The 27,650-nt window shown below is 40.4% G+C and overlaps 1 protein-coding gene across 2 annotated transcripts in view; it reads left to right on the plus strand.

Annotated features, from left to right (window-relative positions):
• CRACD (capping protein inhibiting regulator of actin dynamics) overlaps positions 1-27,650 on the plus strand; it is a 244,827-nt gene that overhangs the window by 150,917 nt on the left and 66,260 nt on the right. Inside the window, exon 1 of one of the 2 annotated variants that reach the window (XM_058547124.1) lies at positions 17,984-18,241. The exons of the other annotated variant lie outside the window; for it this stretch is intronic. The gene's annotated coding sequence lies outside the window, so the exon portion shown is untranslated. Of the gene's footprint in view, positions 1-17,983; positions 18,242-27,650 lie in introns of those variants that run through there. 2 annotated transcript variants of the gene reach the window in all.

Below are 27,650 nucleotides of genomic sequence, written 5' to 3' on the forward strand. Positions count from 1 at the left end.
GTGTGAATAGGGCCACTGTGCTGGCTCCTGGTGGTCATTCTGGTGTTTTATTTATGATGTTCTGCCAATTTGATGCCTCCTCCTGAGTCTGCACACATTTTATATGGGAGAAAACTGCAGATAAAGGAATATGCTCTCAATCACATTAAAAATAGTGCTGTAAGAACTACAGTTAGAATCATATCAGACCAACACTCTACCCTATCCTTTGATAAGCTTTTACTTCTTGAATCAGGTAATCCACTAATTATATATAACTGAATTATATAACCTGCCTTTCTATTGGTAATATATAATTAGTATGGTCCCCGTATCAGTTAACTTAAAATCTACATAAAAATATATAGGGAAAAGTAAACTATGTTCTATATACACATGGAAAAAACAATTAGTGAACAATAATGTAGTATGCTGGGATTATAAAACCAACAGAGGCATCTCATAAGAGGCCCTGTCAAGCCTCCGCATAAGCTACACAAACGACAACAGCAACATATATAACCACATTGTATATTAAGATGATAAAGTGCCAAATTGAACAATACAAATAAAAATATATAATGGAGTGCTAATTGTGTGCTATACAGATTTGGTGCAAGAAGAGCTATAAGAAGGAATGAAAATGGCTAATAAGTAAATAAACAATAAAAAAATATTCAAAATCAATAGATAAATAACTGCTAATTAAAACAGTGTGAACCTTTTCACCTACAAATCAGCACTTGGTTTGTATGGATAAATCGTGGTATGGTATAGATAAAAACAATCTCTCTTAACAATTGGCATCTTTCTGGAGTAAAATTTGCCAGTGTATAAAAAGTATTAAAATCTGTCTATTCTTTGACCCAGCAATTTAGTTTTTCAGACTTTACATTCAAGCATCTATAAAATTAATCCTACAATGTTTGATTCATTAAAGAACATTTATTAAATGTATACTATGCATCATAGAGAAATACATATGTGCAAAAAATATTAGTGAATAATGGTATTTATTGCAGTTATGATAAGTTATAAACATGGAGCAAAACGAAAACCAACCCAACTCTCCAACAGTAGGGGCATATATAATCCCTCCTTCCTGCCCGTTCCCCCATTCCCATTCCTGTCCCCTACCCCCATCACCAGGCAACCACTAATCTGCTTTCTGTAGCAATAGATTAGCTTACATTTTCTAGAATTTTATATAATGGAATCATATAGTATGTTGTTCTCCTTTTTGTCTTCCTTCTTTAATTCAGCATAATTATTTTGAATAACTCAGATTCATCTGTTATAGCATGTATCAATGGTTCATTCCTTTTCATTGTCATATAGTATTCCATTGTATTCATATATCAAGGTTTGTTTATCCATTCACCTGTTTATGGACATTTGGGTTGTTTTCTTTTTGGAGCGGCTATGAATGAACATTCTAGTATAAGTCTCTCATTTCTCTTGGATATGTTTTCATTTTTCTTGGGAAAATTCCTAGGAGTGAAATGGCTGATCATATGGTAGATGTATGCTTAACTTTTTAAGAAACTGCCAAAATGTTTTCCAAATTTGCCTTCCCACCAGCAGTATATGAGTTCCAGTTCCTCCACATACTTGCCAACAATTGATACGTTCAGTCTTTTTGATTTAAGCTAATGTAATAGATGTGTAGCAGTATCTCACTGTGACTTACAAGCAGTATTATTTCTCGAATTTTGTTCATCTTTTAAAAAGTTGTTTTGGCAACTCTAGATCCTTTGCAATTCCATATGAATTTTTGAATCAGTCAATTTCAACAAAAAAGCCTGATGAGAATTTGATTGAGATCATGTTGAATCTATAGGTCAATTTGGGAAAGTATGGACAACAATACTGAGTCTTCCAATCTGTGAATATGGTATATCGCTCCAATTATTTAGGTTATCTTTAATATCTCTTATCACTGTTTTGTAGTTTTTCAGTGTGTAGGTCTTTCATATCTTTTGTCAGATTTATCCTAAGTATATTTTATAAATGGTATTGTTTTCAACTTCCAATTGTTTGTCACTATCACATAGAAATACAGTTGATTACTATATATTCATCTTGTATTCTACAATCTTACTAGACTCATTTACGAGCTTATTTGTAGATTCATAATTTTTTATAAGTTTTATCGAGATATAATTCACAGACTATAAAGTTCACTCTTTTAAAAGTGTACAGTGCAATGTTTTTTAGTACAGAGTCTCACACAACCACCACCACTATCTAATTTCATAACATTTTCATCACCCAAAACACAAATCAATACCCATTAGCAATCACTCTCCGTTCCTCCCCTCCCACTAGCCCGTGGCAACCACTGATCTGTTTCTGTCCCTCTGGTTTTGTCTTCTCCAGAATGTCACATAAATGGGATCACAGAATATGTGACCGTTTGTCATTGGCTTCTTTCACTTAACGTAATGTTTTCAAGGTTCATCCATGCTGTAGCATGAATAAGTACTTCATGCCTTTTTATGGCTGAATAACACTGCATTGTATGGATATATACCACATTTTGTTTATTCATTCATCAGTTGATGGACATTTGGGTCGTTTCTACTTTTAAACTGTTATGCATAATGCTGCTATGAACATTTGTTTTGTTTTTGTTTTTGTTTTTTTTGTGAGGAAGATCAGCCCTGAGCTAACATCCGTGCTAATCCTCCTCTTTTTGCTGAAGAAGACCGGCTCTGAGCTAACATCCATCGCCAATCCTCGTCCTTTTTCTCCCCAGAGCCCCAGTAGATAGTTGTATGTCATAGTTGCACATCCTTCTAGTTGCTGTATGTGGGACGCGGCCTCAGCATGGCCGGGGAAGCGGTGCGTCGGTGCGCGCCCGGGATCCGAACCTGGGCCGCCAGTAGCGGAGCGCACGCACTTAACTGCTAAGCCATGGGGCTGGCCCTGAACATTTGTATACAAGTTTTTGTGTGGTGATTCCATCAATTTTAAACTCAGTTTATTACAATAAAAATATTATTTTTGTAAACAGGGAAAATAGTGGTAAAAAAGGCTTAGAGAAGAAGCCATCATGGTGAGATAGTATTGTCACTGAAGATTTAATAGAGGAAATTGGACTAGAAATGGGCGTTATAGAATGAGTCAAGTTAGGTAAAAACATGAAGCTGTGAGGGGGGCCAGTGAGGTTATTTCAGATGAGGGGAGAGCATGAGGGAAGGAAAGGACAATGACTAGAGCCAAGGTTTGGTGCCAGGAAGTGGTAGAAAATAAATATTATAAACAGACCAAGGGCAAATGACGAAGTGTCTTAAACACCAAGCAGAGGTGTATAGACATGATTAGTCAGGCACTAGGAAGTACAATAGATCTTTAATCCAAAGAGTAATATAATAAATGTGATATTTTAGGGATAGGTATCTATAGCAGTATATACAATATATTAAAATATGGAGAGTTTGTGAGAGGAATACCAGCAAGGAGGCAATTCTAATGTATTAATAAAGTGACTAGTGAAAGTGGAAAGAAAGGAATAAATACAAGTAACACTGCCTTAAGTATGGAAGATGTGCAATCCCAACAACTTTTTTTGTAGAAATAGAAAAATCCATTCTAAAATTCATGTGGAATCTCAAGAGACTCTGAAGAGCCAAAACAATCTTTTTATTTTTTGTGAGGAAGATCAGGCCTGAGCTAACATCCATGCCAATCCTCCTCTTTTTTGCTAAGGAAGACCGGCCCTGGGCTAACATCTGTGCCCATCTTCCTCTACTTTATATGGGACCCTGCCACAGCATGGCCTGACAAGCGGTGCTCGGTGCGCGCCCGAGATCCGAACCTGGGCTGCCAGCAGCGGAGCGTGCGCACTTAACTGCTACGCCACAGGGCTGGCCCCTAAAACAATCTTGAAAAAGAACAAAGTTGGAGGTTTCACACTCCCTGGTTTCTAAACTTACTACAAAGTTACAGTAATCAAAACAGTGTTGCATAAAGACAAATATATAGACAATGGAATAGGATAGAGGGCCCAGAAATAAACTCTTGCATATATCTACAGGAGTGCCAGGACCATTGAATGGGGAAAGGATAGTCTTTTCAACAAATGATGTTGGGAAAACTGGATATCCACATGCAAAAAAATGAAGGTGGACATTACCTCATATTATATATAAAAATTAGCTCAATATGGATCAAAGATTTAAATGTAAGAGCTAAAACTATAAAACTCATAGAAGAAAACATAGGAAAAAAGTTTCATGACATTTGATTTGGCAGTGATTTATTGGATATGACACTAAAAGTATAGGCAACAAAAGAAAAAATAGATAAATTAGACTTCATCAAAATTAAAAACTTTTGTACAGCAAAGGATACTATTGAGTGAAAAAATAACTGACAGAAGGAGAGAAAATATTTTGCAAGTCATCTATCTGATAAGGGATTGATATCCAGAATATATTAAAAAAAAAACTCCTAGAACTCAACAACAACAACAAAAACCCTGATTAAAAATGGGCAAAGGACTTAAATAGACATTTCGCCAAAAAGATACACAAATGGCCAATAAGCACATGAAAAGATGCCTAGCATCACTAAATCATTAGGGAAATGCAAATCAAAACCACAACGAGATACTGCTTCACACCCCTTAGGATGGCTGTTATCCAAAAAACCCCCCAAAATAACAAATGTCGGTGGGGATTTGGAAAAATCGGAACCCTTGTGCATTGCTGCTGGCAACGTAAAATGATGCAGCCGCTATGGAAAATGGTATGGCAATTCATCAAAAATTAAAAATATGGGCCGGCCCGTGGTTTAGCGGTTAAGTGCATGCACTCCGCTGCTGGCGGCCCGGGTTCGGATCTTGGGCGTGCACCGACGCACCACTTCTCCGGCCATGCTGAGGCCGCGTCCCACATACAGCAACTAGAAGGATGTGCAGCAGTGACATACAACTATCTACTGGGGCTTTGGGGAAAAATATAAATAAATAAAATCTTTAAAAAAAAAAAAAATTAAAAAGAGAATTACCATATGATTCAGCAATTCCACTTCTGGATGTATACCCAGAAGAAATGAAAGCAAGGACACAAACAGGTATTTGTACACCCATATTCACAGCAGCATTTTTCACAATAGCCAAAAGGTGGAAGCAACCCAAATGCCCATTGACAGATAAATGGATAAACAAAGTGTGGTATATACATACAATGGTGTATTATTTAGTCTTTAAAAGAAGGGAAGTTCTGATACATGCTACAATATGGAAGAACTTGGAAAACGTTATGCTAAGTGAAAGAAGCCACTTAAAAAAGGACAAATATCTTATGATTCCGCTTAGATGTACCTAGAGCCGTCAAATTTATAAAGACAGAAAGTGGTTGCCAGGGCCTGGGGGAAGGGGGTAATGGGAGTTATTGTTTAATGAGTACAGAGTTTTAGTTTGGAATGATGAAAAAGTTCTGGAGATGGATAGTGGTGATGTTGCACAATAATGTGAATATGCTTAATGCCACCAAACTGTACGCTTAGAAATGGTTAAAATGGTAAATTTTATGTTATGTATGTTTTACCATATTAAAAAAAAAGTAGATGTGCAATAAATGTTTGTTGAATGAATAAAAGGTTAAAAAGTCAACAGAATTCGATAGGGTGAAGGAAAGGTAGGGGCAAAAATGACTACAAGGTTTAAAGTCCTAGTGGTGCCATTGGCAGAAATTGGGAAATGGTAGGGATGTTGATTGATTTGCTTTCAAAGGACATAATTATATATGACATGACTGAAGTGGAGAAGTTGTGGTGGACACTTAGAACTTAGGTGGAAAATCAAGGCTGAAAATATGGACTCAAATAACCGTAGCAGTCCTACTAAAGCCGAGAGCTCTTTGATTATCTCCCCAACACTAACAGGGAATTAAACACATACTGCCCTCTGCTCCCCCCTCCAATCTTATTCATAGAGTACAGTCCTATTATGTTTAAGGGCATGTTTTCAATAATTCATTGACATTTATATACCTACAAAATTGACTTTTAAGGTGTCTGCAAACTGTGGATTTTAAAATAATTAAAATGCTTCACCCTATTTTCTTTTGATAGATAAAAATACAAGATTATGTGCTTGAAAAGATACAGTGGGAGTAGGGGAAGAAATTGTAAAAGCTCTTATTAACTCATATCTGACCAGAGGCCATAAAGCAGTAAATCTTGCGGTATTTGTCAAGTCAGGGCTTTCATCAAAAACAGATAAGACATCCAAAGCTGGAGCCGCCTGGATTTGCATAAACCACTAAAGGAGTCTGTTTAGGAACAATGAAATATTATAGAACTTAGAAACTTGCATTTTTTAAAATGTCTATGGAAAGATTATTTTGAAGGTTATTTTTCTTTCCTTGGAGGCAAAAGAAGTAGATTAGCATGTTTTGTGGTGCTACAGACTCATTAAATACCAGCTCACACCTCTGTCGGTAAAGCTAAGTTCTTTGAGAAATGGAATTGCTCTTTTTGAAGGTATCAGACGAACCAGTTGTCTAGAACCACAATCACACAAGTATACGGTCTCTCTGGACAGTGGCCGCAAAATACTAATTGAAGGTCATACTTCAAGTGCTCAGTGTGGAAAGCACAGTCTTGTTCAGATGAATCTATTCAGCCACTCCCACACCCACAAATGCTAATCATTGACAGTCTATTCAGCTTTTAAAACAATGGTCTAAGCAACCATAAAGGAAAAGACTGATAGATTTGACCATATAAAACTTGACCATATTATAAAACTTCTGTGCTACCGAGTATGCCATGAGAAAAATTTAAAGGCAAACAGAAAGGATATTTGCAACACATTACAAGTGGTTTATATCCTAAACATGTAAAAAGTGCACAACATTGAGACCATTCTCTACCCATTAGAGAGAGAGAGAGAGAGAGAAAATGTATTGCTGGTGAGGGTGCAGGGAAACCTCACACATTGCTGGTGGAAATATGAATTGCTCTAACCCTTTTGGAAAGCGATCTAGCAATGTATATTAAAGTTTAAGCACACACTGACCCAGCAATCCCACTCTTTGGAGTATAGAAAGAAAGCTTCAGTACCTGAAGATATATGAACCAAAATATTTACTTTAGCATTGCTTGTAGCGATGCAAAAGAAAGAACTGAAACAACTTGAATGTCCATTAATGGGAGAAAAGGTTGAATAAATTATGGCACAGCTATTAGAAAGAATGAGTTAGGGCCGGCCCGGTGGCTTAGCGGTTAAGTGCGTGCGCTCCCCTGCTGGCGGCCCAGGTTCGGATCCCGGGCGCGCACCGACGCGCCACTTCTCTGGCCATGCTGAGGCCGCATCCCACGTACAGCAACTAGAAAGATGTGCAACTATGACATACAACTATCTACTGGGGCTTTGGGGAAGAAAAAAAAAAAAAAGAAGAATGAGTTAAATCCAAATCTATGATCTGGAAGGATATGATATACTGTGTATAATATATCTACGATATATTTGATATATTATGAAATGAAAGAGCTAATTGCAGAGTAATTTGTGGAGTATAATTACTTCTTGTTAAAAAGAAAACAGCCAATATGCTTTAATACTTTTGTATGAATAAGTAAATAATTTAAAGAGAGCCAGGCAAGACCCAATGATGAATACGATTAATCTACTTTTTTGCACCTAAGGTCTATTTATTTGCACATAAGGTCCTATAAAAAATTAGTAGGAAAAATGGACCTTAGGTGCAAAGAATTGGATTAATTATAGTTTTTTATTCATGACTCACTATCTTGTCAGTAAATGCAGCTTCACATCATCACTTTTTTTTGTGGCTGCCTAGTAATTGATTGTATGACTATAAAGTAATATATTTAGTCAGTTGCCTGTTGCTGAACATTTTAGATAATTTCAGAATGTTTGGTTTTATGATTAATGCTATGTAGCCATTTTTGTGTGCTTTCCAAGTATTCTTAGCATAAACTCCTAGAATTGAAATTGCTAGATTAAAAGATATCTCTATCTATACATCTATATATATGGGTAGATTGATATATAAATATAGATGTATAAACTATATAGATAGAGATATCTTTTAATTCCACAAGATATATTATACATATCAGGATATATAATATATAATAGAAAATATATAATGTTCTAGTTATCTAGTGCTATATAACAAAGTACCCCAGAACTTAGTACTTCAAACAACAACATTTAATTTACTCATGAATCTCCAGTTTGGACAGGGCTCAATTAGGATTGCTTCTTTCTGTTCCATTCGATATTGGCTGGGGAGGGTAGAATCTTTTGAAGGCTGTCCATTCACATGTGTGGTGCTAGGGCTGGGAGGAGTCAAATTGCGGGGGGCTGGAATAGCCAGGACTCCTCGGGCATCTTTCTCCATCATTATGTGGTCTGTTTAACATGTTGACTTCAGGGTAGCTACACTTCTTACATGGCAGTTTGGGCTTCAAAAGCTTGTGTCCCAATAGAACCTCAGGTGGAAGCAATGTCGCCTTTTCTAACTTAGCCTTGGAAACCATGCAACATCTTTTCTACGGTACAGGCCCATGCAGGTTGAGGAGGGCACATAGGCTCCACCTCTCAATGGAGGAGAATCAACATCACATTGTAGGAAGAGCATGTGGGATGATGGACTAGACTGGTGTGGCCATCTTTGGAAAATAAAATCTGCTACATAAATTTTTAAGACTTTTGATAAATGGTGCCAAACAGGCACTTCAAATATTGTACAATGATGAAAATGATTTTTCCTGAGAAAGGAAATGCTAAACAAGGGTGTTATTATTCTTTTCTATCTTTGCCAATCTGATCAGCAAAGGTGGTGTCTCATTTTTTTAATTTACTTTTTTGGTTACTACTGAAGTGTATTGGCTATTTTTATTTCTTTTGTGAGCTACCTGTTCACGTCTTTTGCAGAAGTAATGAGAGTCATAGTGTCTGAAATTTTAAATTAGAGTTTTAGAGAGCAGTCACTTCAAGCCCCCTCCTTTTACTAATAGGGAAACTGAGTCATAAAGAGCGGCAAGTTCAAAGTTCTGTAAGCTCATGCAAAGCTTAAGTCAGGTAATTCAGCACTTCAAATTGATAGTAAACACGGATGGATGTGACAGTGATTAAAAATAATTTGCCATTTAGAATTGTGGTGGATTGAAAAATAATGTTCTGGTAGAAATTTTGTAAAAAGGAACCCTATCTCTCTAAAGAGGGTCCTACTTATATAATGTCTCGTAGGAAAGCTTTCAGTACTACTCCAAAATATATCCCCAACAAAACAGTATATGATTAACCAACACCTTTTTGCTTCCACTTCCTCAACAACGAGTCGAGCACTGTGTTGGGTCTGGATACACAGTGGTATGCAAAACAGACTCTCTGCCCTCCCTCGTGGAGCTTTTCCTCTGCTGCTAACGATGGACGTACGATGGACGTTACCCAGATAGTCACAAATAAATATAAAATTGCAAGTTGCGAGGAGTGTTGTGAAGGAAAAGTGCAGGGTGCATGAGAGCACAAAGTGCGGAGTCTCCTTAAATATCATTGAGGAAGTGACCTTTCAGCTGAAACCTGAAAGATGAGTAGGAGATATCCAGGCAAGAGTTAGGGGAAGGGTTTTTATTGAGAGGGCAAAGACCCAAAGAAAGGAGGCAACTTGGTGTGCTTGAGGAACTGAAAGGAAACAAGTGTGACCCAAGAGGTGTGAGCAAAGATGAGGCTGGAGAGACAGACAAAGCCAAAGCAGGAGAGCCAATAATAAAGATTCTAGACCTTATCTGACCTGCCTTGTTAAAAGATCTCTTGGCTGCTATGTGGAGAAAGGGCTGGAAGTAGGTAAGTGTGTAAATGGCTTGTAGTCATCCAGACAAAAATGAGTGTCTTCGACAAGAGTGCTGATGGTGGATAGGCAAAGATATACCAGGTATTTGAAGGTAGGAGTTACTGGACGTGTGCCTCACATTTCAGTACTCTCTCTGATTCATTACGTATCACCGGGCGCTGGAGTGTTTAGCCTTTGTTGATAGTATCCTTTTCTAAATCCATCCCTAACATATCAAAGTGACTTCATTGTGGTTATAGGGTGCTGAGGCTGTCCAGGGTGAAACGTGGTTTCTGATTTGATGTTCCAGCAGGCAAGGGAGGAAAAGACGCCTCCTGACCTGCTTCTGACTGCTTTTTGGCTTCTCATCACTCGCTGAAGCAGAGGAGAAATAGCACAACGAAGGCCCAGGGGTTCTCGACAGAATAGAATTGAGTGGGGTTGGAGCAGTTTAGAGGGAAATGGGAACGACTTCTAGGTCCTCTGTTTTTCAGACATTATGTTCCCCACTGGTTTATCAAAACTTCCTATTTTCTCTTCTGCGGTCCCCTGAGAAAGAAATTCTTTGTAAGAAAAGTTGCCTTCCATGAGGAAAAAAAAAATAGATAGAAGCATCTTTGGGCTAGAATCCGTATTTAATTAAATTGATTCAGATCCCCCAACATGTGCCAAGAACCTACTATGTACCAGGCACTGTGGTGAGCTGACATCATCCCATTTATCCGTCACCATGGCCTTGTGAGGTGGGTGTCACCATGCTCAAGTTACAGATATGGAAATTGGCCTTTAATGTAAAACATCAACATCTACATCAAAGAATGATAAAGAGAGCCATCAGAACCTCCCTCTTCCTCAAGTTTAGCTGAGATGAGCAATGGCCTACATGCCATCTAAATGCATTTAAGCCGGACTGAACCTGGAGCAAATTCAGGTCATCTTTGCGTCTAAAAAAAAAAGTGTCTATATCTAGAAATAGGATGCATATTGTCAAGTTAAATGGACCATTGTGAAAACAAAGTCAGCTACCATCCAAGTCAGTTAGCATTCAGCTTCAGGAGATCATGTTCCCCCCACCACCCCCCCAACTCCTGCCTCAGTCTTCTATGTGTTAAGAACACCAGACCAGGGGCCTGCCCGGTGGCGTAGTGGTTAAGTGCACGTGCTCCGCTTCGGCAGCCCGAGGGTTCGCAGGTTCGGATCCCGGGTGCGCACCGACCCACTGCTTGTCAAGCCATGCTGTGGCGGCGTCCCATATAAAGTAGAGGAAGATGGGCACGGATGTTAGGCCAGGGCCAATCTTCCTCGGCAAAAAGAGGAGGATTGGCATCGGATGTTAGCTCAGGGCTGATCTTCCTCACACGCACAAAAAAAACACCAGACCAAAATAAAAAGCTGTATCTTGTAATTACTTATAGACTTCTGGAATACAGACACTTTAAAAAGGACAGATGGACATCTGCTCTGCTGATGTTTATGTGTGAAATAAATTGAATGAAAGTTATGAGAAATTATTAAACCTATGACTCTTAGCTAGAGAACTTCTTAAAAGCAATTAAAGTCCAGATATTTTAATTTCATTCATACTTTTTTTATTATGCATCAATCTAACATGATTCAGGCATAGACTAGGCTCTGAGAATACAGAGCTAGAAGGCATAGTAGTCATTTATTAAATATGTATGCCCTTCCTCATACCAAAAGGTATATGAAATGGTTTCTAATAAATGACATCATTCCCAACCTCAAGAAGTGGGGAAGATTGACAAGGACACAGTCAATAAATACCCTGATAGAAATATGCCAAAGATCCACATAGCACCTGGTGGTTGAGGAGGTGAGCACATAACATAGACTGGGGCAGGGGAGTGGTGCGCCCCCAGAGATTCCCTGGAGGAATAAATAAGCTGCACGAAAACCATCAAAACAATTTTGTTCAGTATGTGTGTTTTACATTTTGCTCTGTTTGCCTCCTTCCTTGCTAGCTTGGTCCTAGGAGACGACGCTGGACTTGGTCACAGAGTTGCTCTTCTGTTTAGCCAGCTGCGTGCCTGATCTTTAAAAAGAAGATTCTTAGGTTGTGTCTTCTGCTCCTTCAGCCCATTTCTCTGCATCTCAGAAACTTATTCATAGGTCGCACCCCCAAGAGTTCCATTAGTGCAGCTGTGATTAAGTACACGTGCACATCCGCCATGGTTTGGGAGACATCCTGCTGCACTGCCAGTGTGCTGGAATGGCCTGCGTCATGGCGGCTGCAGTGAATGAAAGCAGTAAAGGAGCTCAGATCTTCCAGTCAGCCGTTCAGCCTACCAGTCAAAGTCCATGTTAGAATAGTTGCCATTTTCTTCCAAGTGTCTGGTTGACATGTGGAAAAGGGCAGACTATAACCCAAAGTGCTCACAAAATTTTCCTACCTTCAATGGCTCTTCTCTCCAATGTGACCACTCATTTATAGGGTTTTTGTGTTTCCTGGGTCCATTAACCCCCATCTTTACCCTGGGTGGATTTCTGTCCATTGCAACCAAAGGGCCTTGACTAAAACAAATACTCAAAGCACAAGTTTATGCATCTTTTTATCTGACCGGCAAGCTAGTGGCTTAATTCTCCAAGGTTAATTTCTATTTCTGAAATTCCATTTAATTGAGTCTTAGAGGAGACATTTTCTCTGCTTGGCTCAGTTAATTATTCTGAGCCACGGAAGGAATGAGTGAATAAAAGTAACCAAGGTGAATTATCCCTCAGATTCCTCTGCCCCTAATTTCATTGAGCAACTTTTATTTCCAACTGAAAACTAGCATTGCTCTTATTCACTCAATAAGTGAATATATAACTAGCAACTGCTATGTTCCAGGCATGGTTTATAGATGCTAGGAATGTAAAGATAAATAAGACATGGACCTTGTCCTCCAGGAGCCCACAGTTTAGTGGGGGAGACTGACAAATAAACCAGTGATTACAATATAGTAAATGCTATTTAGGGGGAACACTGGGTGCTATGAAAACACGCAGGTGCAGAACCTGATCAGCCTTTGGGAGAGCTCTGGGAGGCAGTCCAGGAAGGCTTCTTGTAGGAGCTGACACCTGAAGTGTCTCTTGAAGGATGAATAGGAGTTAGCCAGAGGAGGAAGCTGAGGGGGAAGTGTGCCATGAACATGGCCTAATGTGGGCAAAAATATGAAAGTGAAAGAGAGTCCACTTCTTTCATGCCAAATTATAAAGTTTTTATAGAAAGTTTTCTTCTCAAAAATTATCTTTCAGAATAAAGAGACACCTTATATTCAGTCTTTAAAAACCTTTTATATTACAGGGCACTATTTCAATTGCTTTGAACCACAAAGAATTGTTTAGGAAAGACAAAGTAGCCTGGAACTACCTCTGTACTGCTGGTTTATATACTTATAGAGGTCATTTGAAAAAAGAAGCAAAGAAATTCAATATAGGTTTAGTAAATCTTTGGGAGTGGGAGGGAAATGACTTCACAATTGCACGTCTTGGATATCATTGCAAATAAGCCTTTTATAGATCACTTTAAAATGAAATACAATTAGTGGTTACTTTGTGGAGAACATGAGTATACACCCACAGGATGAACGGAAAAATAACACTGTTCTTATTTTAAGCTAATGGATATTTGTGGCTTGAGATAAAATTTCCAGTGATAGCATCGTGTCCAGATGAAAAAATATTTCCAGTTTCAAGATAATAGAGTAAAGCCATGTTCACTTCCTTCTCCTCTTTCAAATCCCCTAGATAATGAAGAGAACGAGAAACAGAAATGCAGACTTCACTTTGATGACGCTAGGAGATGTGTGTGACCCTGAACTAGAATTTATGAAGGCTGGAAAGTGGTAGAGGAAGGGTAGGAGAGTAAAAAGGTCAAACCTAAGTTCCTGCAATACAGGCGCCCAAAGAACCCCTGAAAGGCTCAGAAATAAAGGCACCGGGGACCACAGGAGAGAGGGGTGGGGTGGGAGGCTGAGAATAGGGATTTTAGGAGAAAGGCTGTCTAAGGAGCAGTTACACCCCATTTCACACAGACAGGTAACCAGACCTCCTCCACCTCCGCATAAAATCAGAAGTTCATCCTCTGGAGGAAGGAAACCAGCGGACCTCCAGACTCTGAGATACTGGGCACAGGGGAGGTAGGAGTGAGGGGCCCTAGTGTGCACACTTGACAGTAATACCAGCAGCCTGGATATGCCAGACAGGAGGCTGGAGGATCCACCTCTAGAGAAAATGAACCAACCCAGAGAAAAACTTGGAGATGACCCTTGACATTCCACAATTTGAAGATGACTTTAATGTCCTCCAGTATCTGTTTCCTCTTACCCTTTTTGCTAATGGAACGCCCCTAGATTTTGGGAAGGAACATGGCTGCCTCGACTGAGACGACATTTCCCAGGCTCCCCTGCAGTGAGGTGTGACCACTCACTAAATTCTTACAGCGGTGTGAGCAGCTTCTACTTCACTCTCTTAAAAGAAACTTGCTTGTCCTTCCTGCTCTCTCTCCCTTCAAGGGTAGAATGTAGATGTGGTGCTAGGGCAAGGGCAAGCCCGGGGGGGGGGACAGTGCAGCAGCAGATAGAACAGAAAGAGCAGCATGTTTGTCCAGCACCACCCATCAGCTATGGAATGTTAAGAGAGAAACAAATGAACTCCCAGCTTGTTTGAGCCACTGTATTTGGGGGCCTCTTTGTTGTAGCAACTTAGCCTGTAACCTAACTAATAAACCATGTATATGTATATATTAAAAAAAAAAACAACCTAATTTTTTGCCCAAATACTCTGTAGTGAGGCTCCCTGTTCATACCACGTGCTGGCTTCAAAACAGCTTTTTAGTGCTTCGTTATTAAATATGAATGGACAGCAAGGAATCACTAGACCTTTGATTAAAGCATCTAGCATGAAAGGCAGCAACCCGAGTGAAGAAACAGGAAAAGGGAACTCAGAGGACTCAGAAGCAACGCAGGGAGCGGAAGAAAACTTCAAAGAAAATGTAGTTAAGTTCTCAGAGAGATAAGAGAAAGATACTGCATACATGAAAAAAGTGTAGGATGCTATCCATTCAGAGAATAAAAAAGAACTCTTGGAAATTAATCATTTAAGAAGCAGATAGTTCAATGAAAGGGTTGGAAGATGAAGTTGCAGAAGTTTCCCAGAAAGTAAAATAAAAAACAAAAGGATGGGCAATAGTGAGAAAAAATGGAGAATATTCTGAGTCCAACATATTACTAATAGGAGTTTCAGAAAGAGTGAGAAGATAAAATAATGAGGGTGATTATCAATTATCAAAAACAATTTGTATATTATTTTTATTTTTATTTTTTTGTGAGGAAGATCAGCGCTGAGCTAACATCCGTGCTAATCCTCCTCTTTTTGCTGAGGAAGACCGGCTCTGAGCTAACATCTAGTGCCAATCCTCCTCTTTTTTTTTTTCCCCAAAGCCCCAGTAGATAGTTGTATGTCATAGTTGCACATCCTTCTAGTTGCTGTATGTGGGACGCGGCCTCAGCATGGCCGGAGAAGCGATGCGTCAGTGCGTGCCGGGGATCCGCCCGAACCCCTGGCCGCCAGTAGTGGAGCTCGCGCACTTTACTGCTATGCCATGGGGCCGGCCCCAATTTGTATATTATTGATTTATAAAATGTCAGAGTTGAATAATACAGTATTTCCAGATTAATATATTATTTAAATATATAGGCATAATTAAATTAATATTTTAAATTAATAGAATTTTTTAAGAACACATTTGACTATATTTCAGCTAAATCCCTAAAATAGTATGTATGTAAATTTACCAAAAACGTCAAAAGCCCAGAGCAGGAAAATAGTCTTACTGAGAAAATGGGAAAAGCCTGAGATTCTGGACCACTTTATATTTGATATGTTCTGGAAATTTTAGAACTTTCTGAAGTCTGAAGCATAGCATGTGAGAGAGAGAGTAGCTCTCGCTCCCCTCAAAATTCATACCATGATGGTTCACCAAAACTAGGAAGGGGTTCGTATGTTGGCAATGATGTTACAGGCCTGCTAATGATTCCCAGGTTTCTGACATGAGTGCCTGAGTAGCTCATGATGCCATTTCCTGAAATAATCATAAGATGTTATGTGTTTAGTAAAGAATATGATGGGTTTAGTTTTAGACATGCTGAGTTTGAGGTGTCTGTGGGACATCCAAGTACAGGTCCAGTCTACAGATCTGAAAAACAAAAGTTTTTATTAGCTTTTAATTTTTTTTTTACCTTATCAGAACTGAAACTCAGCTAGTGTACATCAGTATACTATGTATAAAATTGCTAAAATTCTGAAATACTCTGTACTCCTTGGTAAATGGTCACTTCTCCCAAACCCCCGAATGCCTCCCTTCTCCCAACACCCTAGCTGTCCTAACCCTTCCTTGAGACCCCCACACCACCCCACAGTCCAGCAACTAACAGGTTAACATGTGGCCCAGAAGTGGCCCTCCAGGACCCTGTCCCAGCCCATAGCTGTCCTGTCTGCTCCTATTGTTAAAGTTTTTAATTTAACTCTGGCTTACAGCTCACAAAGGCTGAACACATTTCTCACATATCCACGTGCTTAGTCTGTGTCATCACCTTCCACAAATCTGGTCCCCAAATCTGGTGCCACTCCTCTCTGAGTCCCCTCTGCTAACAGCAGTCTGAACTACTCACTGCTCCCTGGCTCCCTATGTTTTCTCACTATCATTTCTTTGTGCTCGTTATTCAGAAAGAGTCTTCTCTGATTTCTGAAAATCCTATGTTTTATTCATCCTTCAAGGCCAGTTCATTTTCGATTTTTACAAGAAAACTTTCCTCATCTAGAAATGATAATTCCCTCTTTGAAGTGATAATCCCCTCCTTGAAATAACCATCCCCTTCTCATGGCACCTATCATTTCCTATCTTATATTAGGGGTATCTTAGTACTTTCTATAAAGTCTTTTTCTTAGTGGATAGGCAATAAATAATTGTTGAATGAATGAGACTATGAAAGGACTCTAAATTAAAGAAATCTACCAATTGTCATTGGTATATAGTTGCTAGCAGTTTCATTATTTCTTTAGAATGTCGATGTAAAATAATCTCAGATTACCCCCAAATCTCCCTGGGTCTGATCCCTATAATGTAATATTTTCTTACATGCCAAAACACAAAATAAAATCAAACAACAACCCAAAACAAACAAATGCAGAAATGTTTGCTGATTTTCTGAACTAAGGCTTGTGGTACTTTCAAGTTGTATTTTGGTCATCTCTCTTTAATGTAAAATGGTGATAGTAATTTTCCATTTCTGTACCGACTTTAATTTAATTAATCTTTCAGAAATGCTAGAGCAGAGTTTTTCTTCTAAGGAGTGTTTCACTGTTTGCTCCACTGCAGCAAATCAAGCTCCTATTGTGACACTGGCCTCGGAGGGTGAGTCATTGCTTTGGCTGGGACGAAGTGTTTCCTGAGGTCAGATACAAGAGCAGAATGCTGAATGGCACCTTGCTACCTGTAATCTCTCTCACTCACTACCCTGTTGCCCTTCATAGAATTGAAGTAAAAATCAAACTTCCAATGTTTGGTTGAGGTAGCAAATCATTTGCACTTAAGGTGATTGGTATATAGACAAATTTTCTTTTCCTAACATACATCTAATGGCTTTTGCTTCTCTTCTTTTAAATAAGATTCAGGCAAAATATAGGCTATAGTAGGTTCCTCATGTGATGCCTCAGTCTCTTTTGCCCAGAAGTAGTGTCTGGCATTTGCCTTAGGCGGATACAATGGAGAGGAGGGTGAACGGGAGGATTGTTCAAGGCCTGCAGGGTGCGGAAGGCTGTGATTGCTGCCCCGACCTGCTGGCCTGAACACCCAGCCAGATCTCCTGTCTGCAGTGCGGTTCTCAGCACATCTTTATTTTGTCAGATATGGGGGAAATGAAACTTCCGTGAGATGCCATTTTCCTGTCCTCTGAAACTAGAAAATGCTGAATGGAACTGAAGTGTCTAATCTCTCTCCTCTCATCTCCCTTCCTTTTTCATTGATATCTTTTAATGAAAAGATGATGTGTCTTCACCTGGGGCCATGTGTGGGAGGTGAATGTAAATGAAGTTAGTTGACGTGTAGATAACTTCAGGGTCAGGAAGGAGTAGCGTGGAGGGCAGTTAGGCTGTTTCACGCAGTGTTTCTCAGAGCAACTGTCAGCGGCAGAATGCTGAGCTGAACACTCCACTCACCGTTTTCTCCTCACTGGAAGTAGAACTATGTCAGAAGCCAAGCCGACGGTGCCTATACCTAACCGGAGCCGTACTGTAGAGGTTTTTTTTTATAACATACCAAATACCCTCCTGAGCTCATCAGGCGGGCCATGCGTCCTCCCGCATTGCAATGCCTTTGGGATAATTTACCAGATGGAAGAGGCTCATATGTTTGATTGGGAAACCTTAGGATTCAGTCAGCCCAGAAGGTAAGTGTGTGTAATGTGAGGAAAAGGCCCTGGGCTTGCTCTCTGAAATTGGGAAATGAGTGGAGGTGGGGAATAGGCAACCAGTGTTACTTTCGTGATGTCAGAGTATGGCCTCCAGCTTCTCGCCTCTCTGGCAGCAATTTTCTACAATGGTGCACCCGCAAGCATTCTGTTATTATTAGTAAAGTACCTGAGTTCTCAAAAAAGTTATAGTGTATTCAGAGTTAGCCCTCTGTAAGTCATTCCCATTTACCTGCCTTTTAATATACTTTGCTGAATGTGAGAGAAAGGGATGTATTATTACTAGGGCAGGGGAGTTGTACATAATCCAAGCTTTGTGCTCTGGTACCATCACCTGTCGTGGGGGTTGTGGGAAAAGTAAGGCTAAAAACCAGTGTGGCATGAGACCCTTTTGCAAACTGTTTGCTCTCTTTCTTCCTCATAGGCTAAGAGTTGGGTCCCAGAGGTAGTCAGTGTGTTTTGAAGCTCTTAGTCGCTCTTGCTAGATCTGTCCTACACGATGAAGCACTATTCTCCTGATTGCCTTCTCTTACTTGGCTTTATTTCCCGTGTTGTGAGTGATGATAATAGATCAGCCACTTTTCCAGCTGTGAGATCTGGCAGTTGTTGAGTGGCAGCTGATGGTAACTCAGGAATATAAAGAAAAGCCCATTTTGGCTTTCAGAGTTACATGAGGGATCTCAACTCCTTTGCTCTCTCCCCATAGTTGGAAGCCTTCCAGTTAATAACCAGGAGAGGAAAACTCACCTAGAGAGTTCTGTTGGGAAGCTCGGGAGGGGATTTTGCATGGGATGCTTTACACTTACAGCATCCACAGTATTTTATCAAGATAAATAATATGGGAGAGTGGATACTGTGAGGCTGAGGATTCTAAATGGTACACCTCCCAAAATAAATAAGTAAATGAATAAAACATCACATCAGTGCCAGAATGTGGGATTAATCTTTCAAGTGGCAGGGCTGTGGGATCCCGTTGAAGAATACTCAGCTTATCGTCCTGAGACAGGCTCTTCTTGCAGACAGACCAGGAGCATGATTTGTTTCCCACTGAAAAGTCAGGAGCATTGCGGAGGACAGCACAGTGCAGTTTGTTTTCAGAGAGCTTCCTTCATTTATTAGAAAATATTTCTTGAAATTAACTCATCCTGAGTCAGAGGTGGTGCCTTACTAGGAAAAATTCACATTTGAGGGATCTAGTGTTGCTCATACATGGAAGACTCTGTGTTTTAAACTTTTGGTAATTCACAACTTAGCCAGGAAGTCTTCATTAAGTTCCTCTTTGCTGTGTCACAGTTAGGTCGGTCACATAAAGGGTGCAAGAAAGCAGAACCCTGCCCTCATGGAGCTTCCAATCTGCTTGGACAGATGACATAAGCATGGATTTTTAAAAATTAAGATGCAATCAAGGCTCACTGCATTATTTAGAGGCACTAAATGTCGCTAAAATAGCAGGCACCTACCTTGGCAATTATCTTCCAGAGTCTGCTAAAGCCCCCATCACCACAGAGGCCTCTTGGGTCATGCTGGAAGAAGGAGGATTCCTCTTGGAACGTGTCTTTTTGCCCTTTACCAAGAACCTTGCAACATACCTGCAGAGTTCAGTGCCATTATTAGGATATAGGTTGGTTTCTAGCCCTCCTAGAAAAGAGGAGAATGCCTCATCTCATGGTTCTTTGAACTCTCATGTTAAAGTGTATATGTGTCTATTATTGCCTGTGTATCTGACGTATTACAAATACTACTTGTTTCTGTATTTGTCTAGAATCGCAGGCAGCTTGAAAGAGGGTTAACATTATTTTCTCGCTATCCAGAATACTACCACATGCTGGTTAGATTTAATATGTTCTGAGATTGGGGTGAAAAAGCACAAAGAAACCTTATACACATCTTCTGAGTAAATCTGAATTACTCTGAACAATATCTAAAGCTCTTTAACTTTCTTTCTCATTATGTACTTCACAACATTCTTTTTTCCTCTTCATTCTCTCCTTTCTCCCATTTTGCTTCCATACTTCCCACTCTTCTCTTCCTCATCTTGTTTCTCTTTTTCATAATAACTAAGAAATGCCACATAATGGTCAAGACATACTCATTCATTAATTCAATGAATTTCTTAATACTAGCTAGCACTATAATAGCTGTTTTTTTTTTTTTGCATACTTACTATATCCTGGACTTTGTGCTAAATGGCTTATATGCGGTACTTGACTTAACCTTTACAAATCAATGAGTTGTGTATTATTATTATCCCTCTTTTACAGACAAGAGAACAGAAACTTAAGAGATTATGGAACTTGCCCAAAATCTCATAGCTAGTAAGTGAATTGAGATTCAAACCCAGTGTCTCTCCAGAGCTCACATATCTCGCATAGAGTGAAGTCTCAGTCGAATAGTGTCACCAAGGCAGACTTTCCGAATGCAGCAAAATGGTTAAGAGCATGGTATTTGGAATTAGACAGACTTGGTTTGAATCTCAGCATTGCCACTTATTAGCTATGTAACACTGGGCAAATCATTTCACCTCTCTGAGCCTCAGTTTCCTCATCTATAAAATTTGGAAAGTAATGACTTACAGAGTGGTTGTGAAATATTATATGTAAAACTTTAAGCCTGGCACATTGCCAAAGTTTAGTAAAGTTTACTAGTATTATTATTTATGGTAAAAAATAGCATTTGCCCCCTTTGCTGTCAACTTCATTTAATTACAAACATGTTTTGAAATATTTTTAAGTGTCCTCCATAACATTGGGAATTCATTGTTAATGCACGTGTCTAAAGATTCCTTGAATGTGTTCATGTCTTCATCCTGTGCAGTTCTAGGGGTTAGCAACAAGTTCTAAAATTTCCCACATGATTTGTGAAGGACCATTATACTTCCATTTAACAGTTCCAGAATCATCTCTCAGTCTTCTGCTTGATACCCTGGTGCTTCATCAATACTTTGGATGTTGGTCTAGGAAAAGAATCCCTGAAAAACTGGTGGAGAGGAATTCCTCAACAGTCTGTCTTGTGATCTGAGCTCCTGCCTGGCTAGATAGCTGGAGATCAGGCTCAGAGTTCAGAGACCTGGTTTCTTTACTCACCTGGGCTCTGACCTTGTTCAGCTAACTTAGCTTCTCTAGCCTGATGCACAAAGCCAGTAGTGACTTAACTATCACTCTCAACTCCTTGAACTTGTTATGTGAAAGGCACTTGAAAAATATCAAGTGATACGATTCAACAGAAATGAATCTGATGTGTGCAGACTTTTTTTGTGTGTGTGTGAGGGAGATCAGCCCTGAGCTAACATCCGTGCTAATCCTCCTCTTTTTGCTGAGGAAGACCGGCTCTGAGCTAACATCTATTGCCAATCCTCCTCCTTTTTTTTTTCCCCCCAAAGCCCCAGTAGATAGTTGTATGTCATAGCTGCACATCCTTCTAGTTGCTGTATGTGGGACGTGGCCTCAGCATGGCCGGAGAAGCGGTGCGTCGGTGCGCGCCCGGGATCTGACCCTGGGCCGCCAGTAGCGGAGCCCGCGCACTTAACCGCTAAGCCACGGGGCGGGCCCTGATGTGTGCAGATTTATTTCCTGCATGAAATTTTATATTGAAGGAATTTGATATTGAAGGTAAAGCATTGACAAAAGGTAAAGCCTAATACTTTTTTAAAGTGGTGCCCCAAATTCTGAGTTTTTAGGTTGTGCTCCAAAACCAAGCTCAGTAGCCACAAAATCTCAAGTTTAATAAAGCTTTCTTCCTTCTTTAATTAAGATGGGGAAGATTTTGTTCAACTCTGAGATAGAGTTTCGGTACTTGAGAAGCAAAATGATCAAAGCCGAAGTAGAGATGTCAGCAGATGAACATCCGCTCTGGCTTTGGCAGCGTCAGGGAGCTTATTTAATCGCTTTGGCAGCTCTCAGCTTGTTGTTGCATGCGTTGCTTTCTCATCTTCATTTAGCCAAAGTGACTGCCACATATGCAGAGGCTTGTGTCCATGCATAGTTGTTGACTCTCAAATTGAAATGCCTAACTTACTGGGAAGTGCGATAATTTTTCTTGATTAGCATTTCTCAGATATTTTTACTTGATCTAGAGCAAGAAATATGTTTTATATCAGAATACGTGTGTATAAAGTTGTGTATACACACACACATAAACACACGTAGAAACAAAGCTTTCATGAAATAGTACTCACCCTATTTTGTATTCTACTCTACTCTCTTCTTTTCTTTTCTGCTTAGTTTTAAAAGACTCTTGATCATGAACCACTAAATTGATTGCAGGGTCCGCTAAATGGGCTATCACCCACTATTTGAAGGACAGTGGCCTTCGGAGTCCTCTTAGTCCAAACTTCCCTGGGCTTCACCTGCCCTCAGGTGAAGGAAAGACTTTACATCCTCTTTCCAGCTCGCCTCTAATCCTAATAGACACACATACCACCATCACAACCATCACCACTACCACTAAACCCTTTGGACCTTCAGGTAGAGAGAGCCCCATCAGCTGCTACCAAGGGCTTTTTTCCCCTAAGAAGACCCAAACTTTTTCTCACAGGAGGCCAGAATCTTGAAAACTTTGTGAATTTTGAAGAAAAACAACTTACTCTCCTCCTAAATTTTGAACATTAGCTGGCGTCAGGAACTCAAGAACTCCTGTGATATGCCAGTGCTAGCTTAGTACTCTGTACACAGTAGGACTGCAGTAAATATTTGTTGATCAGTCATAGTCCCAGGTTTGTACCTAACACGATGGAAAGAGGGCTCTTGCAGAGGTAGTGCTGATCCGTGCTAGACAGAATGACACTGCTTCTCCATAGACGGGCTGAGTTTAGTGGACAGGATATAAAGTTGTAGGGTTGTTAGGTGGAGTAAGAGTCCAGGTAGGGCATACATCCCTGAATATACAAGACACCAAGAAAAGCAGACAGGCAAAGGCGGGGCTCGCAAAATCTGAATATACTGGGGCAGAATTGGTCAGCCACTAAAGCTATCCCCATTGGTATCATTGGCCCATAAGTCTGAAGTTGTCTGGAGCCCATCTGACTTTGCTCCTCAGGCTTAAAAAGAACCCTGAGTGGCTGATGTAATCCCTGTTATCTTAGAAGTGTGTCTGAAAGCAAGGATTCGCATGTTTTGCCCAGATTTGGGGTTCACACACTAGTGACTTCTCTCAGAAAACCTTGCTAAGTAGACCCCAGGATGGCAGTGGGGTGATGGGGGGTTGGGGATTCAGATTCTAGGACTGTGACACTGTTCCTTCTCCATCAGCATTGTCATCCCTAGGAAAGGGAGCTGGATTCTGACACAAAGAGATGGAATGACTTGGCTGTCTTTTACCAACTTCCAGACTATGTTATTGCCTCTCTCCAGCCCTGAAGGTCCTTAATTTTGCTAAATAAGCACAATGGTAACAAAACCAGTATAATTTGGAGACAAACCAGGAGTGGAGAAAACATAATGAATATAATTAATAGATAATTTATGGAAAGAGTTATAAGTTTTATGAGCCAGGATATATTCTAAACTTGCCTAGCTTTTTATTTTAAATTTTTAAAAATTTTTTATTTTATTTTTTTGGTAAGGAAGATTGGCCCTGAGCTAACATCTGTGCCAGTCTTCCTCTATTTTGTGTGTGGGATGCTGCCACAGCATGGCTTGATAAGCGGTGTGTAGGTCCATGCTTGGGATCCGAACCTGCGAACCCCTGGCTGCTGAAGCAGAGCGCACAAATTTAACCACTATGCCGCCACTGGGCCGGCTCCTTGCCTAGCTTTTTAAAAAACCAGTTCATAGAATTTTAGAACGAGAAAGGATCTTAGATAGTATATAGATTCCACATTTTACAGATGTGGAAACTGAGGTCCCAAGAAGCTAGAAAATGGCAGAGGTGACTAAATAAACCCAGATCTCAAGACTCTGGGGCTTGTTTCCCCACATTCACACGACCTCTTGAAATGAAGAGCGTTTCTCCTCGTTGTTAAGAAATAGTAAACAAAAACGTCATAGTTTTAACCACCAGTGGACTTGGTGATCTTAAAACAAAAAAGCGGCAGTATTTGCCCAGAGGGGCTGTACTTAGGTAACAAAATTCAAGCCATCATGTTTGTGGTTCAGGAGCGACCTTTGGGAGGTTTCCTGGTGTTAGTTGTGGAGCTCCTGTGACTCTCCTGGAGGGCTTTGGACGGTGAGTTGTGTGGCAAACATTTGTATTTCTAAGACACCTGTCACCACAGAACCTAGATTACCTCACAAAAATGATTCCCAACCATAAAAGGACAAAGGACAGCTTTGTTTTTTTCCTCCTTTCCCACATCACACAAACCCAGTGGTTACTAGTCAAAGAGGTAACACCTCCAAGATAGAGGTGGAAATTTAAATCATTGACCCTTATTATCTCAGAATTGGACTGTAATTTATTCCACCAATATCTGGTGCGTGGATTAATGGAAAGGTTCTACAAAAAGGTAGCAGTTGTGTCTTTTTTGTTTCCCCAGAGTAGGATGGTGCCAGAGTGAATCTATTACCTGTCTTGAGCTGTTGTCCACGATTTAGTCTGGGAATGAGAAGTCTGGTGAGAGGACCGTGATTCTCAAAGGACTGCTTCATCCCTGCATAGTATTTTCCAACGAGAACAGAATAAGGAGCCAAAAGAAATAAACTTAAGAGGATGGCCCCATGGCCTAGTGGTTAAGTTCAGCACGCTCTGCTTCAGTGGCCCAGGTTTATGAGTTCAGATCCCAGGCACAGACCTACACGACTCATCAGCCATGCTGTGGCAGTGACCCACATATAAAATAGAGGAAGGTTAGCAACAGATGTTAGCTCAGGGTGAATCTTCCTCAGCAAAAAAAAAAGAAAGAAACTTAGTATCAGTCCAAGAGAATGGGGTTCAGATCAAGGAAGATTAGCCTGACAAGACTGTCTGACACAATCTGGAAGACTGAGACAGACTATAGAATTTCATTTGAAAAATTTTTTAAACAATATTTTTTCCAGTTCTCAGAGATAATATCAGTGTAGCTCTACTCATAGGTAGGCACAGAGGACCAAGTGAGTTCTTATTTGTTTCCTAGAACATCTGAACACTAACGGTTTCATTCTGCTACTTGGGTCTGTATTTCATAGGTCAGCTACTCAGTAAGCAACAAGCACTTTGCCTGATGGGTCTAAGACACATTAGTGTCACTTTGATTTTGGTCCACTTCCTACTGGTACCATCGAGAATTCCTGTTAAATTTGTCAAGAACTGTTGCTCACATAGTAGAACTAGAGACTTCTGTCCTTCATCTCTGAGAACTTTTACATACTCAGGCATGGTTCGAGAATTTGACCCTAATCTCGTCTTTTATCCAGCAGAAACTAAGATTGTACCTGCCCTTAGGTTAAAAAAAAAATTAGTCAATCAAGTCATTCTGAAATCTGTTACTAAATATTTAACTTTTATTGAGTCTCTGTATTATCAATAATTGCTACAGTTTTTCTCACGATTTCCATCTGTCTAACTGCTTAGCTCATTTACAGTTAAACCAGTTATAGACACACAAGTTGCCAAATGTCCCCTACTCAACAATCCTTAATAAACAGTACATTCTTCAGGTCTCATTTCTGGTATATCAGTACCATCCAGCTCTCAGTTTAATGAAGGTACCAATGTATAGACACACAGACTTTGAAACTAACAGTTCTCAAGACTGAAAGAGTACCAGACTGAGACACTGAATCTTTTAAAAATAAGCTGATTTTTTTTTTTTTTTTTTGTGAGGAGGACCAGCCCTGAGTTAACATCCAATGCCAATCTTCCTCTTTTTTGCTGAGGAAGACTGGCCCTGGGCTAACATCCGTGCGCATCTTCCTCTACTTTATATGGGATGCCGCCACAGCATGGTTTAACAAGCAGTGTGTCGGTGCACGCCCGGGATCCGAACCGGCGAACCCCGGGCCGCCACAGCGGAGTGCGCACACTTAACCGCTTGTGCCACCGGGCTGGCCTCATAAGCTGATTTTTAAAAGAAATCAGTGACACATAATAATATCACAGAGGCTACAAACTTGCAAGCATGACGATTGGACCTGGTGAGCAGGAGGTAGCAATTACTCTAGACATGTTGGTAAGACATTTTCATGCCAGAGGATGGGAAATAAATCCCACTGAAATTCAGGGGCCTTTCACATTAGTGAAATTTCTAGGGGTCTAGTGGTCTGGGGCATGTCATGATATCCCTTCTCAGGTGAAGAATAAATTGTTGCATCTGGCCCCTCCTACCACCAAAAAGAGGCACAAAGCCTTGTGGGCCTTTTTGGATTTTGGAGGCAGCATATTCTTCATTTGGGTGTGCTACTTGGGCTCATTTACCGAGTGACCTGAAAGGCTGCTCATTTTGAGTAGCGCCCAGAACAAGAGAAGGTTCTGCAACAGGTCCAGGCTGCTGTGCCAACTGCCGTGCCATTTGGGCCATATGATCTAGCAGATCCGATGGTGCTTGAAGTGTCACTGACAGAGAGGGATACTGTTTGGAGCCTTTGGCAGGCCCCTATCGATGAATCATAGCACACACCCTTAGGATTTGGGAGCAAAACCCTGCCATCCTCTGCAGATAACTGCTCACCTTTTGAGAAACAGCTTTTGGCTCACTAATGGGTGTTAACTATGGGCCACCAAGTTACCATGTGACCTGAGCTGCCCCTCATAAACTAGGAGGTGTCTGACCCACCAAGCCATAAAGCTAGGCGTGCACAGCAGTACTCTATTATCAAAGGGAAGTGGCACACATGAGATCTTGAGCAGGCTCTGAAGGCTCAAGTAAGTTACATGAAGAAGTAGCCCAAATATCTACATTCCTCACACCTGCTACACTGTCTCCTCTCTCCCAGCCTGTACCTATAACTTCACGGGGAGTTCTTTATGACTAGTTTACTGAGGAAGAGAAAACTCAGGCCTGGTTTATGGATGGTTTTGATGATATCCAGGCACCACTCGAAGGTTGTAATGCTTTAGGCCCATTCTGGGACAGGCCTGAAGGTCAATGGTGAAGGGAAATCCTCCCAGTGGGCAGAACTTCAGTCTATATATCTGATTGTTCATTTTGCTTATAAGGAGAAATGGTTAGAGGTACAAGCCTATAACTGTTCATAGGTAGTGGCTAATGGTTGTCTGGATGGTCAGGGACTTGGAAGGAATGTGATTGGAAAATTGGTGACAGATTGGTCTGGGGATGAGTACGCAAAGGATTTCAAGATATTTGTGTCCTACGTGAATGCTCACCAAAGGATGACCTCAGGAGGATTTTAATAATCAAGTGCATAGGGTGACCCATTCTGTGGGTACCTGTCAGCCTCCTTCCCCAGCCATTTGTCAATAGGCCTATGAACAAAATGGCCCATTGGTTCAGTGGCAGGGATGGAAGTTATGC

The sequence above is a fragment of the Diceros bicornis genome, chromosome 8 (genome assembly GCF_020826845.1).
Source record: "Diceros bicornis minor isolate mBicDic1 chromosome 8, mDicBic1.mat.cur, whole genome shotgun sequence".
In the NCBI taxonomy this organism is placed as follows: domain Eukaryota; kingdom Metazoa; phylum Chordata; class Mammalia; order Perissodactyla; family Rhinocerotidae; genus Diceros; species Diceros bicornis.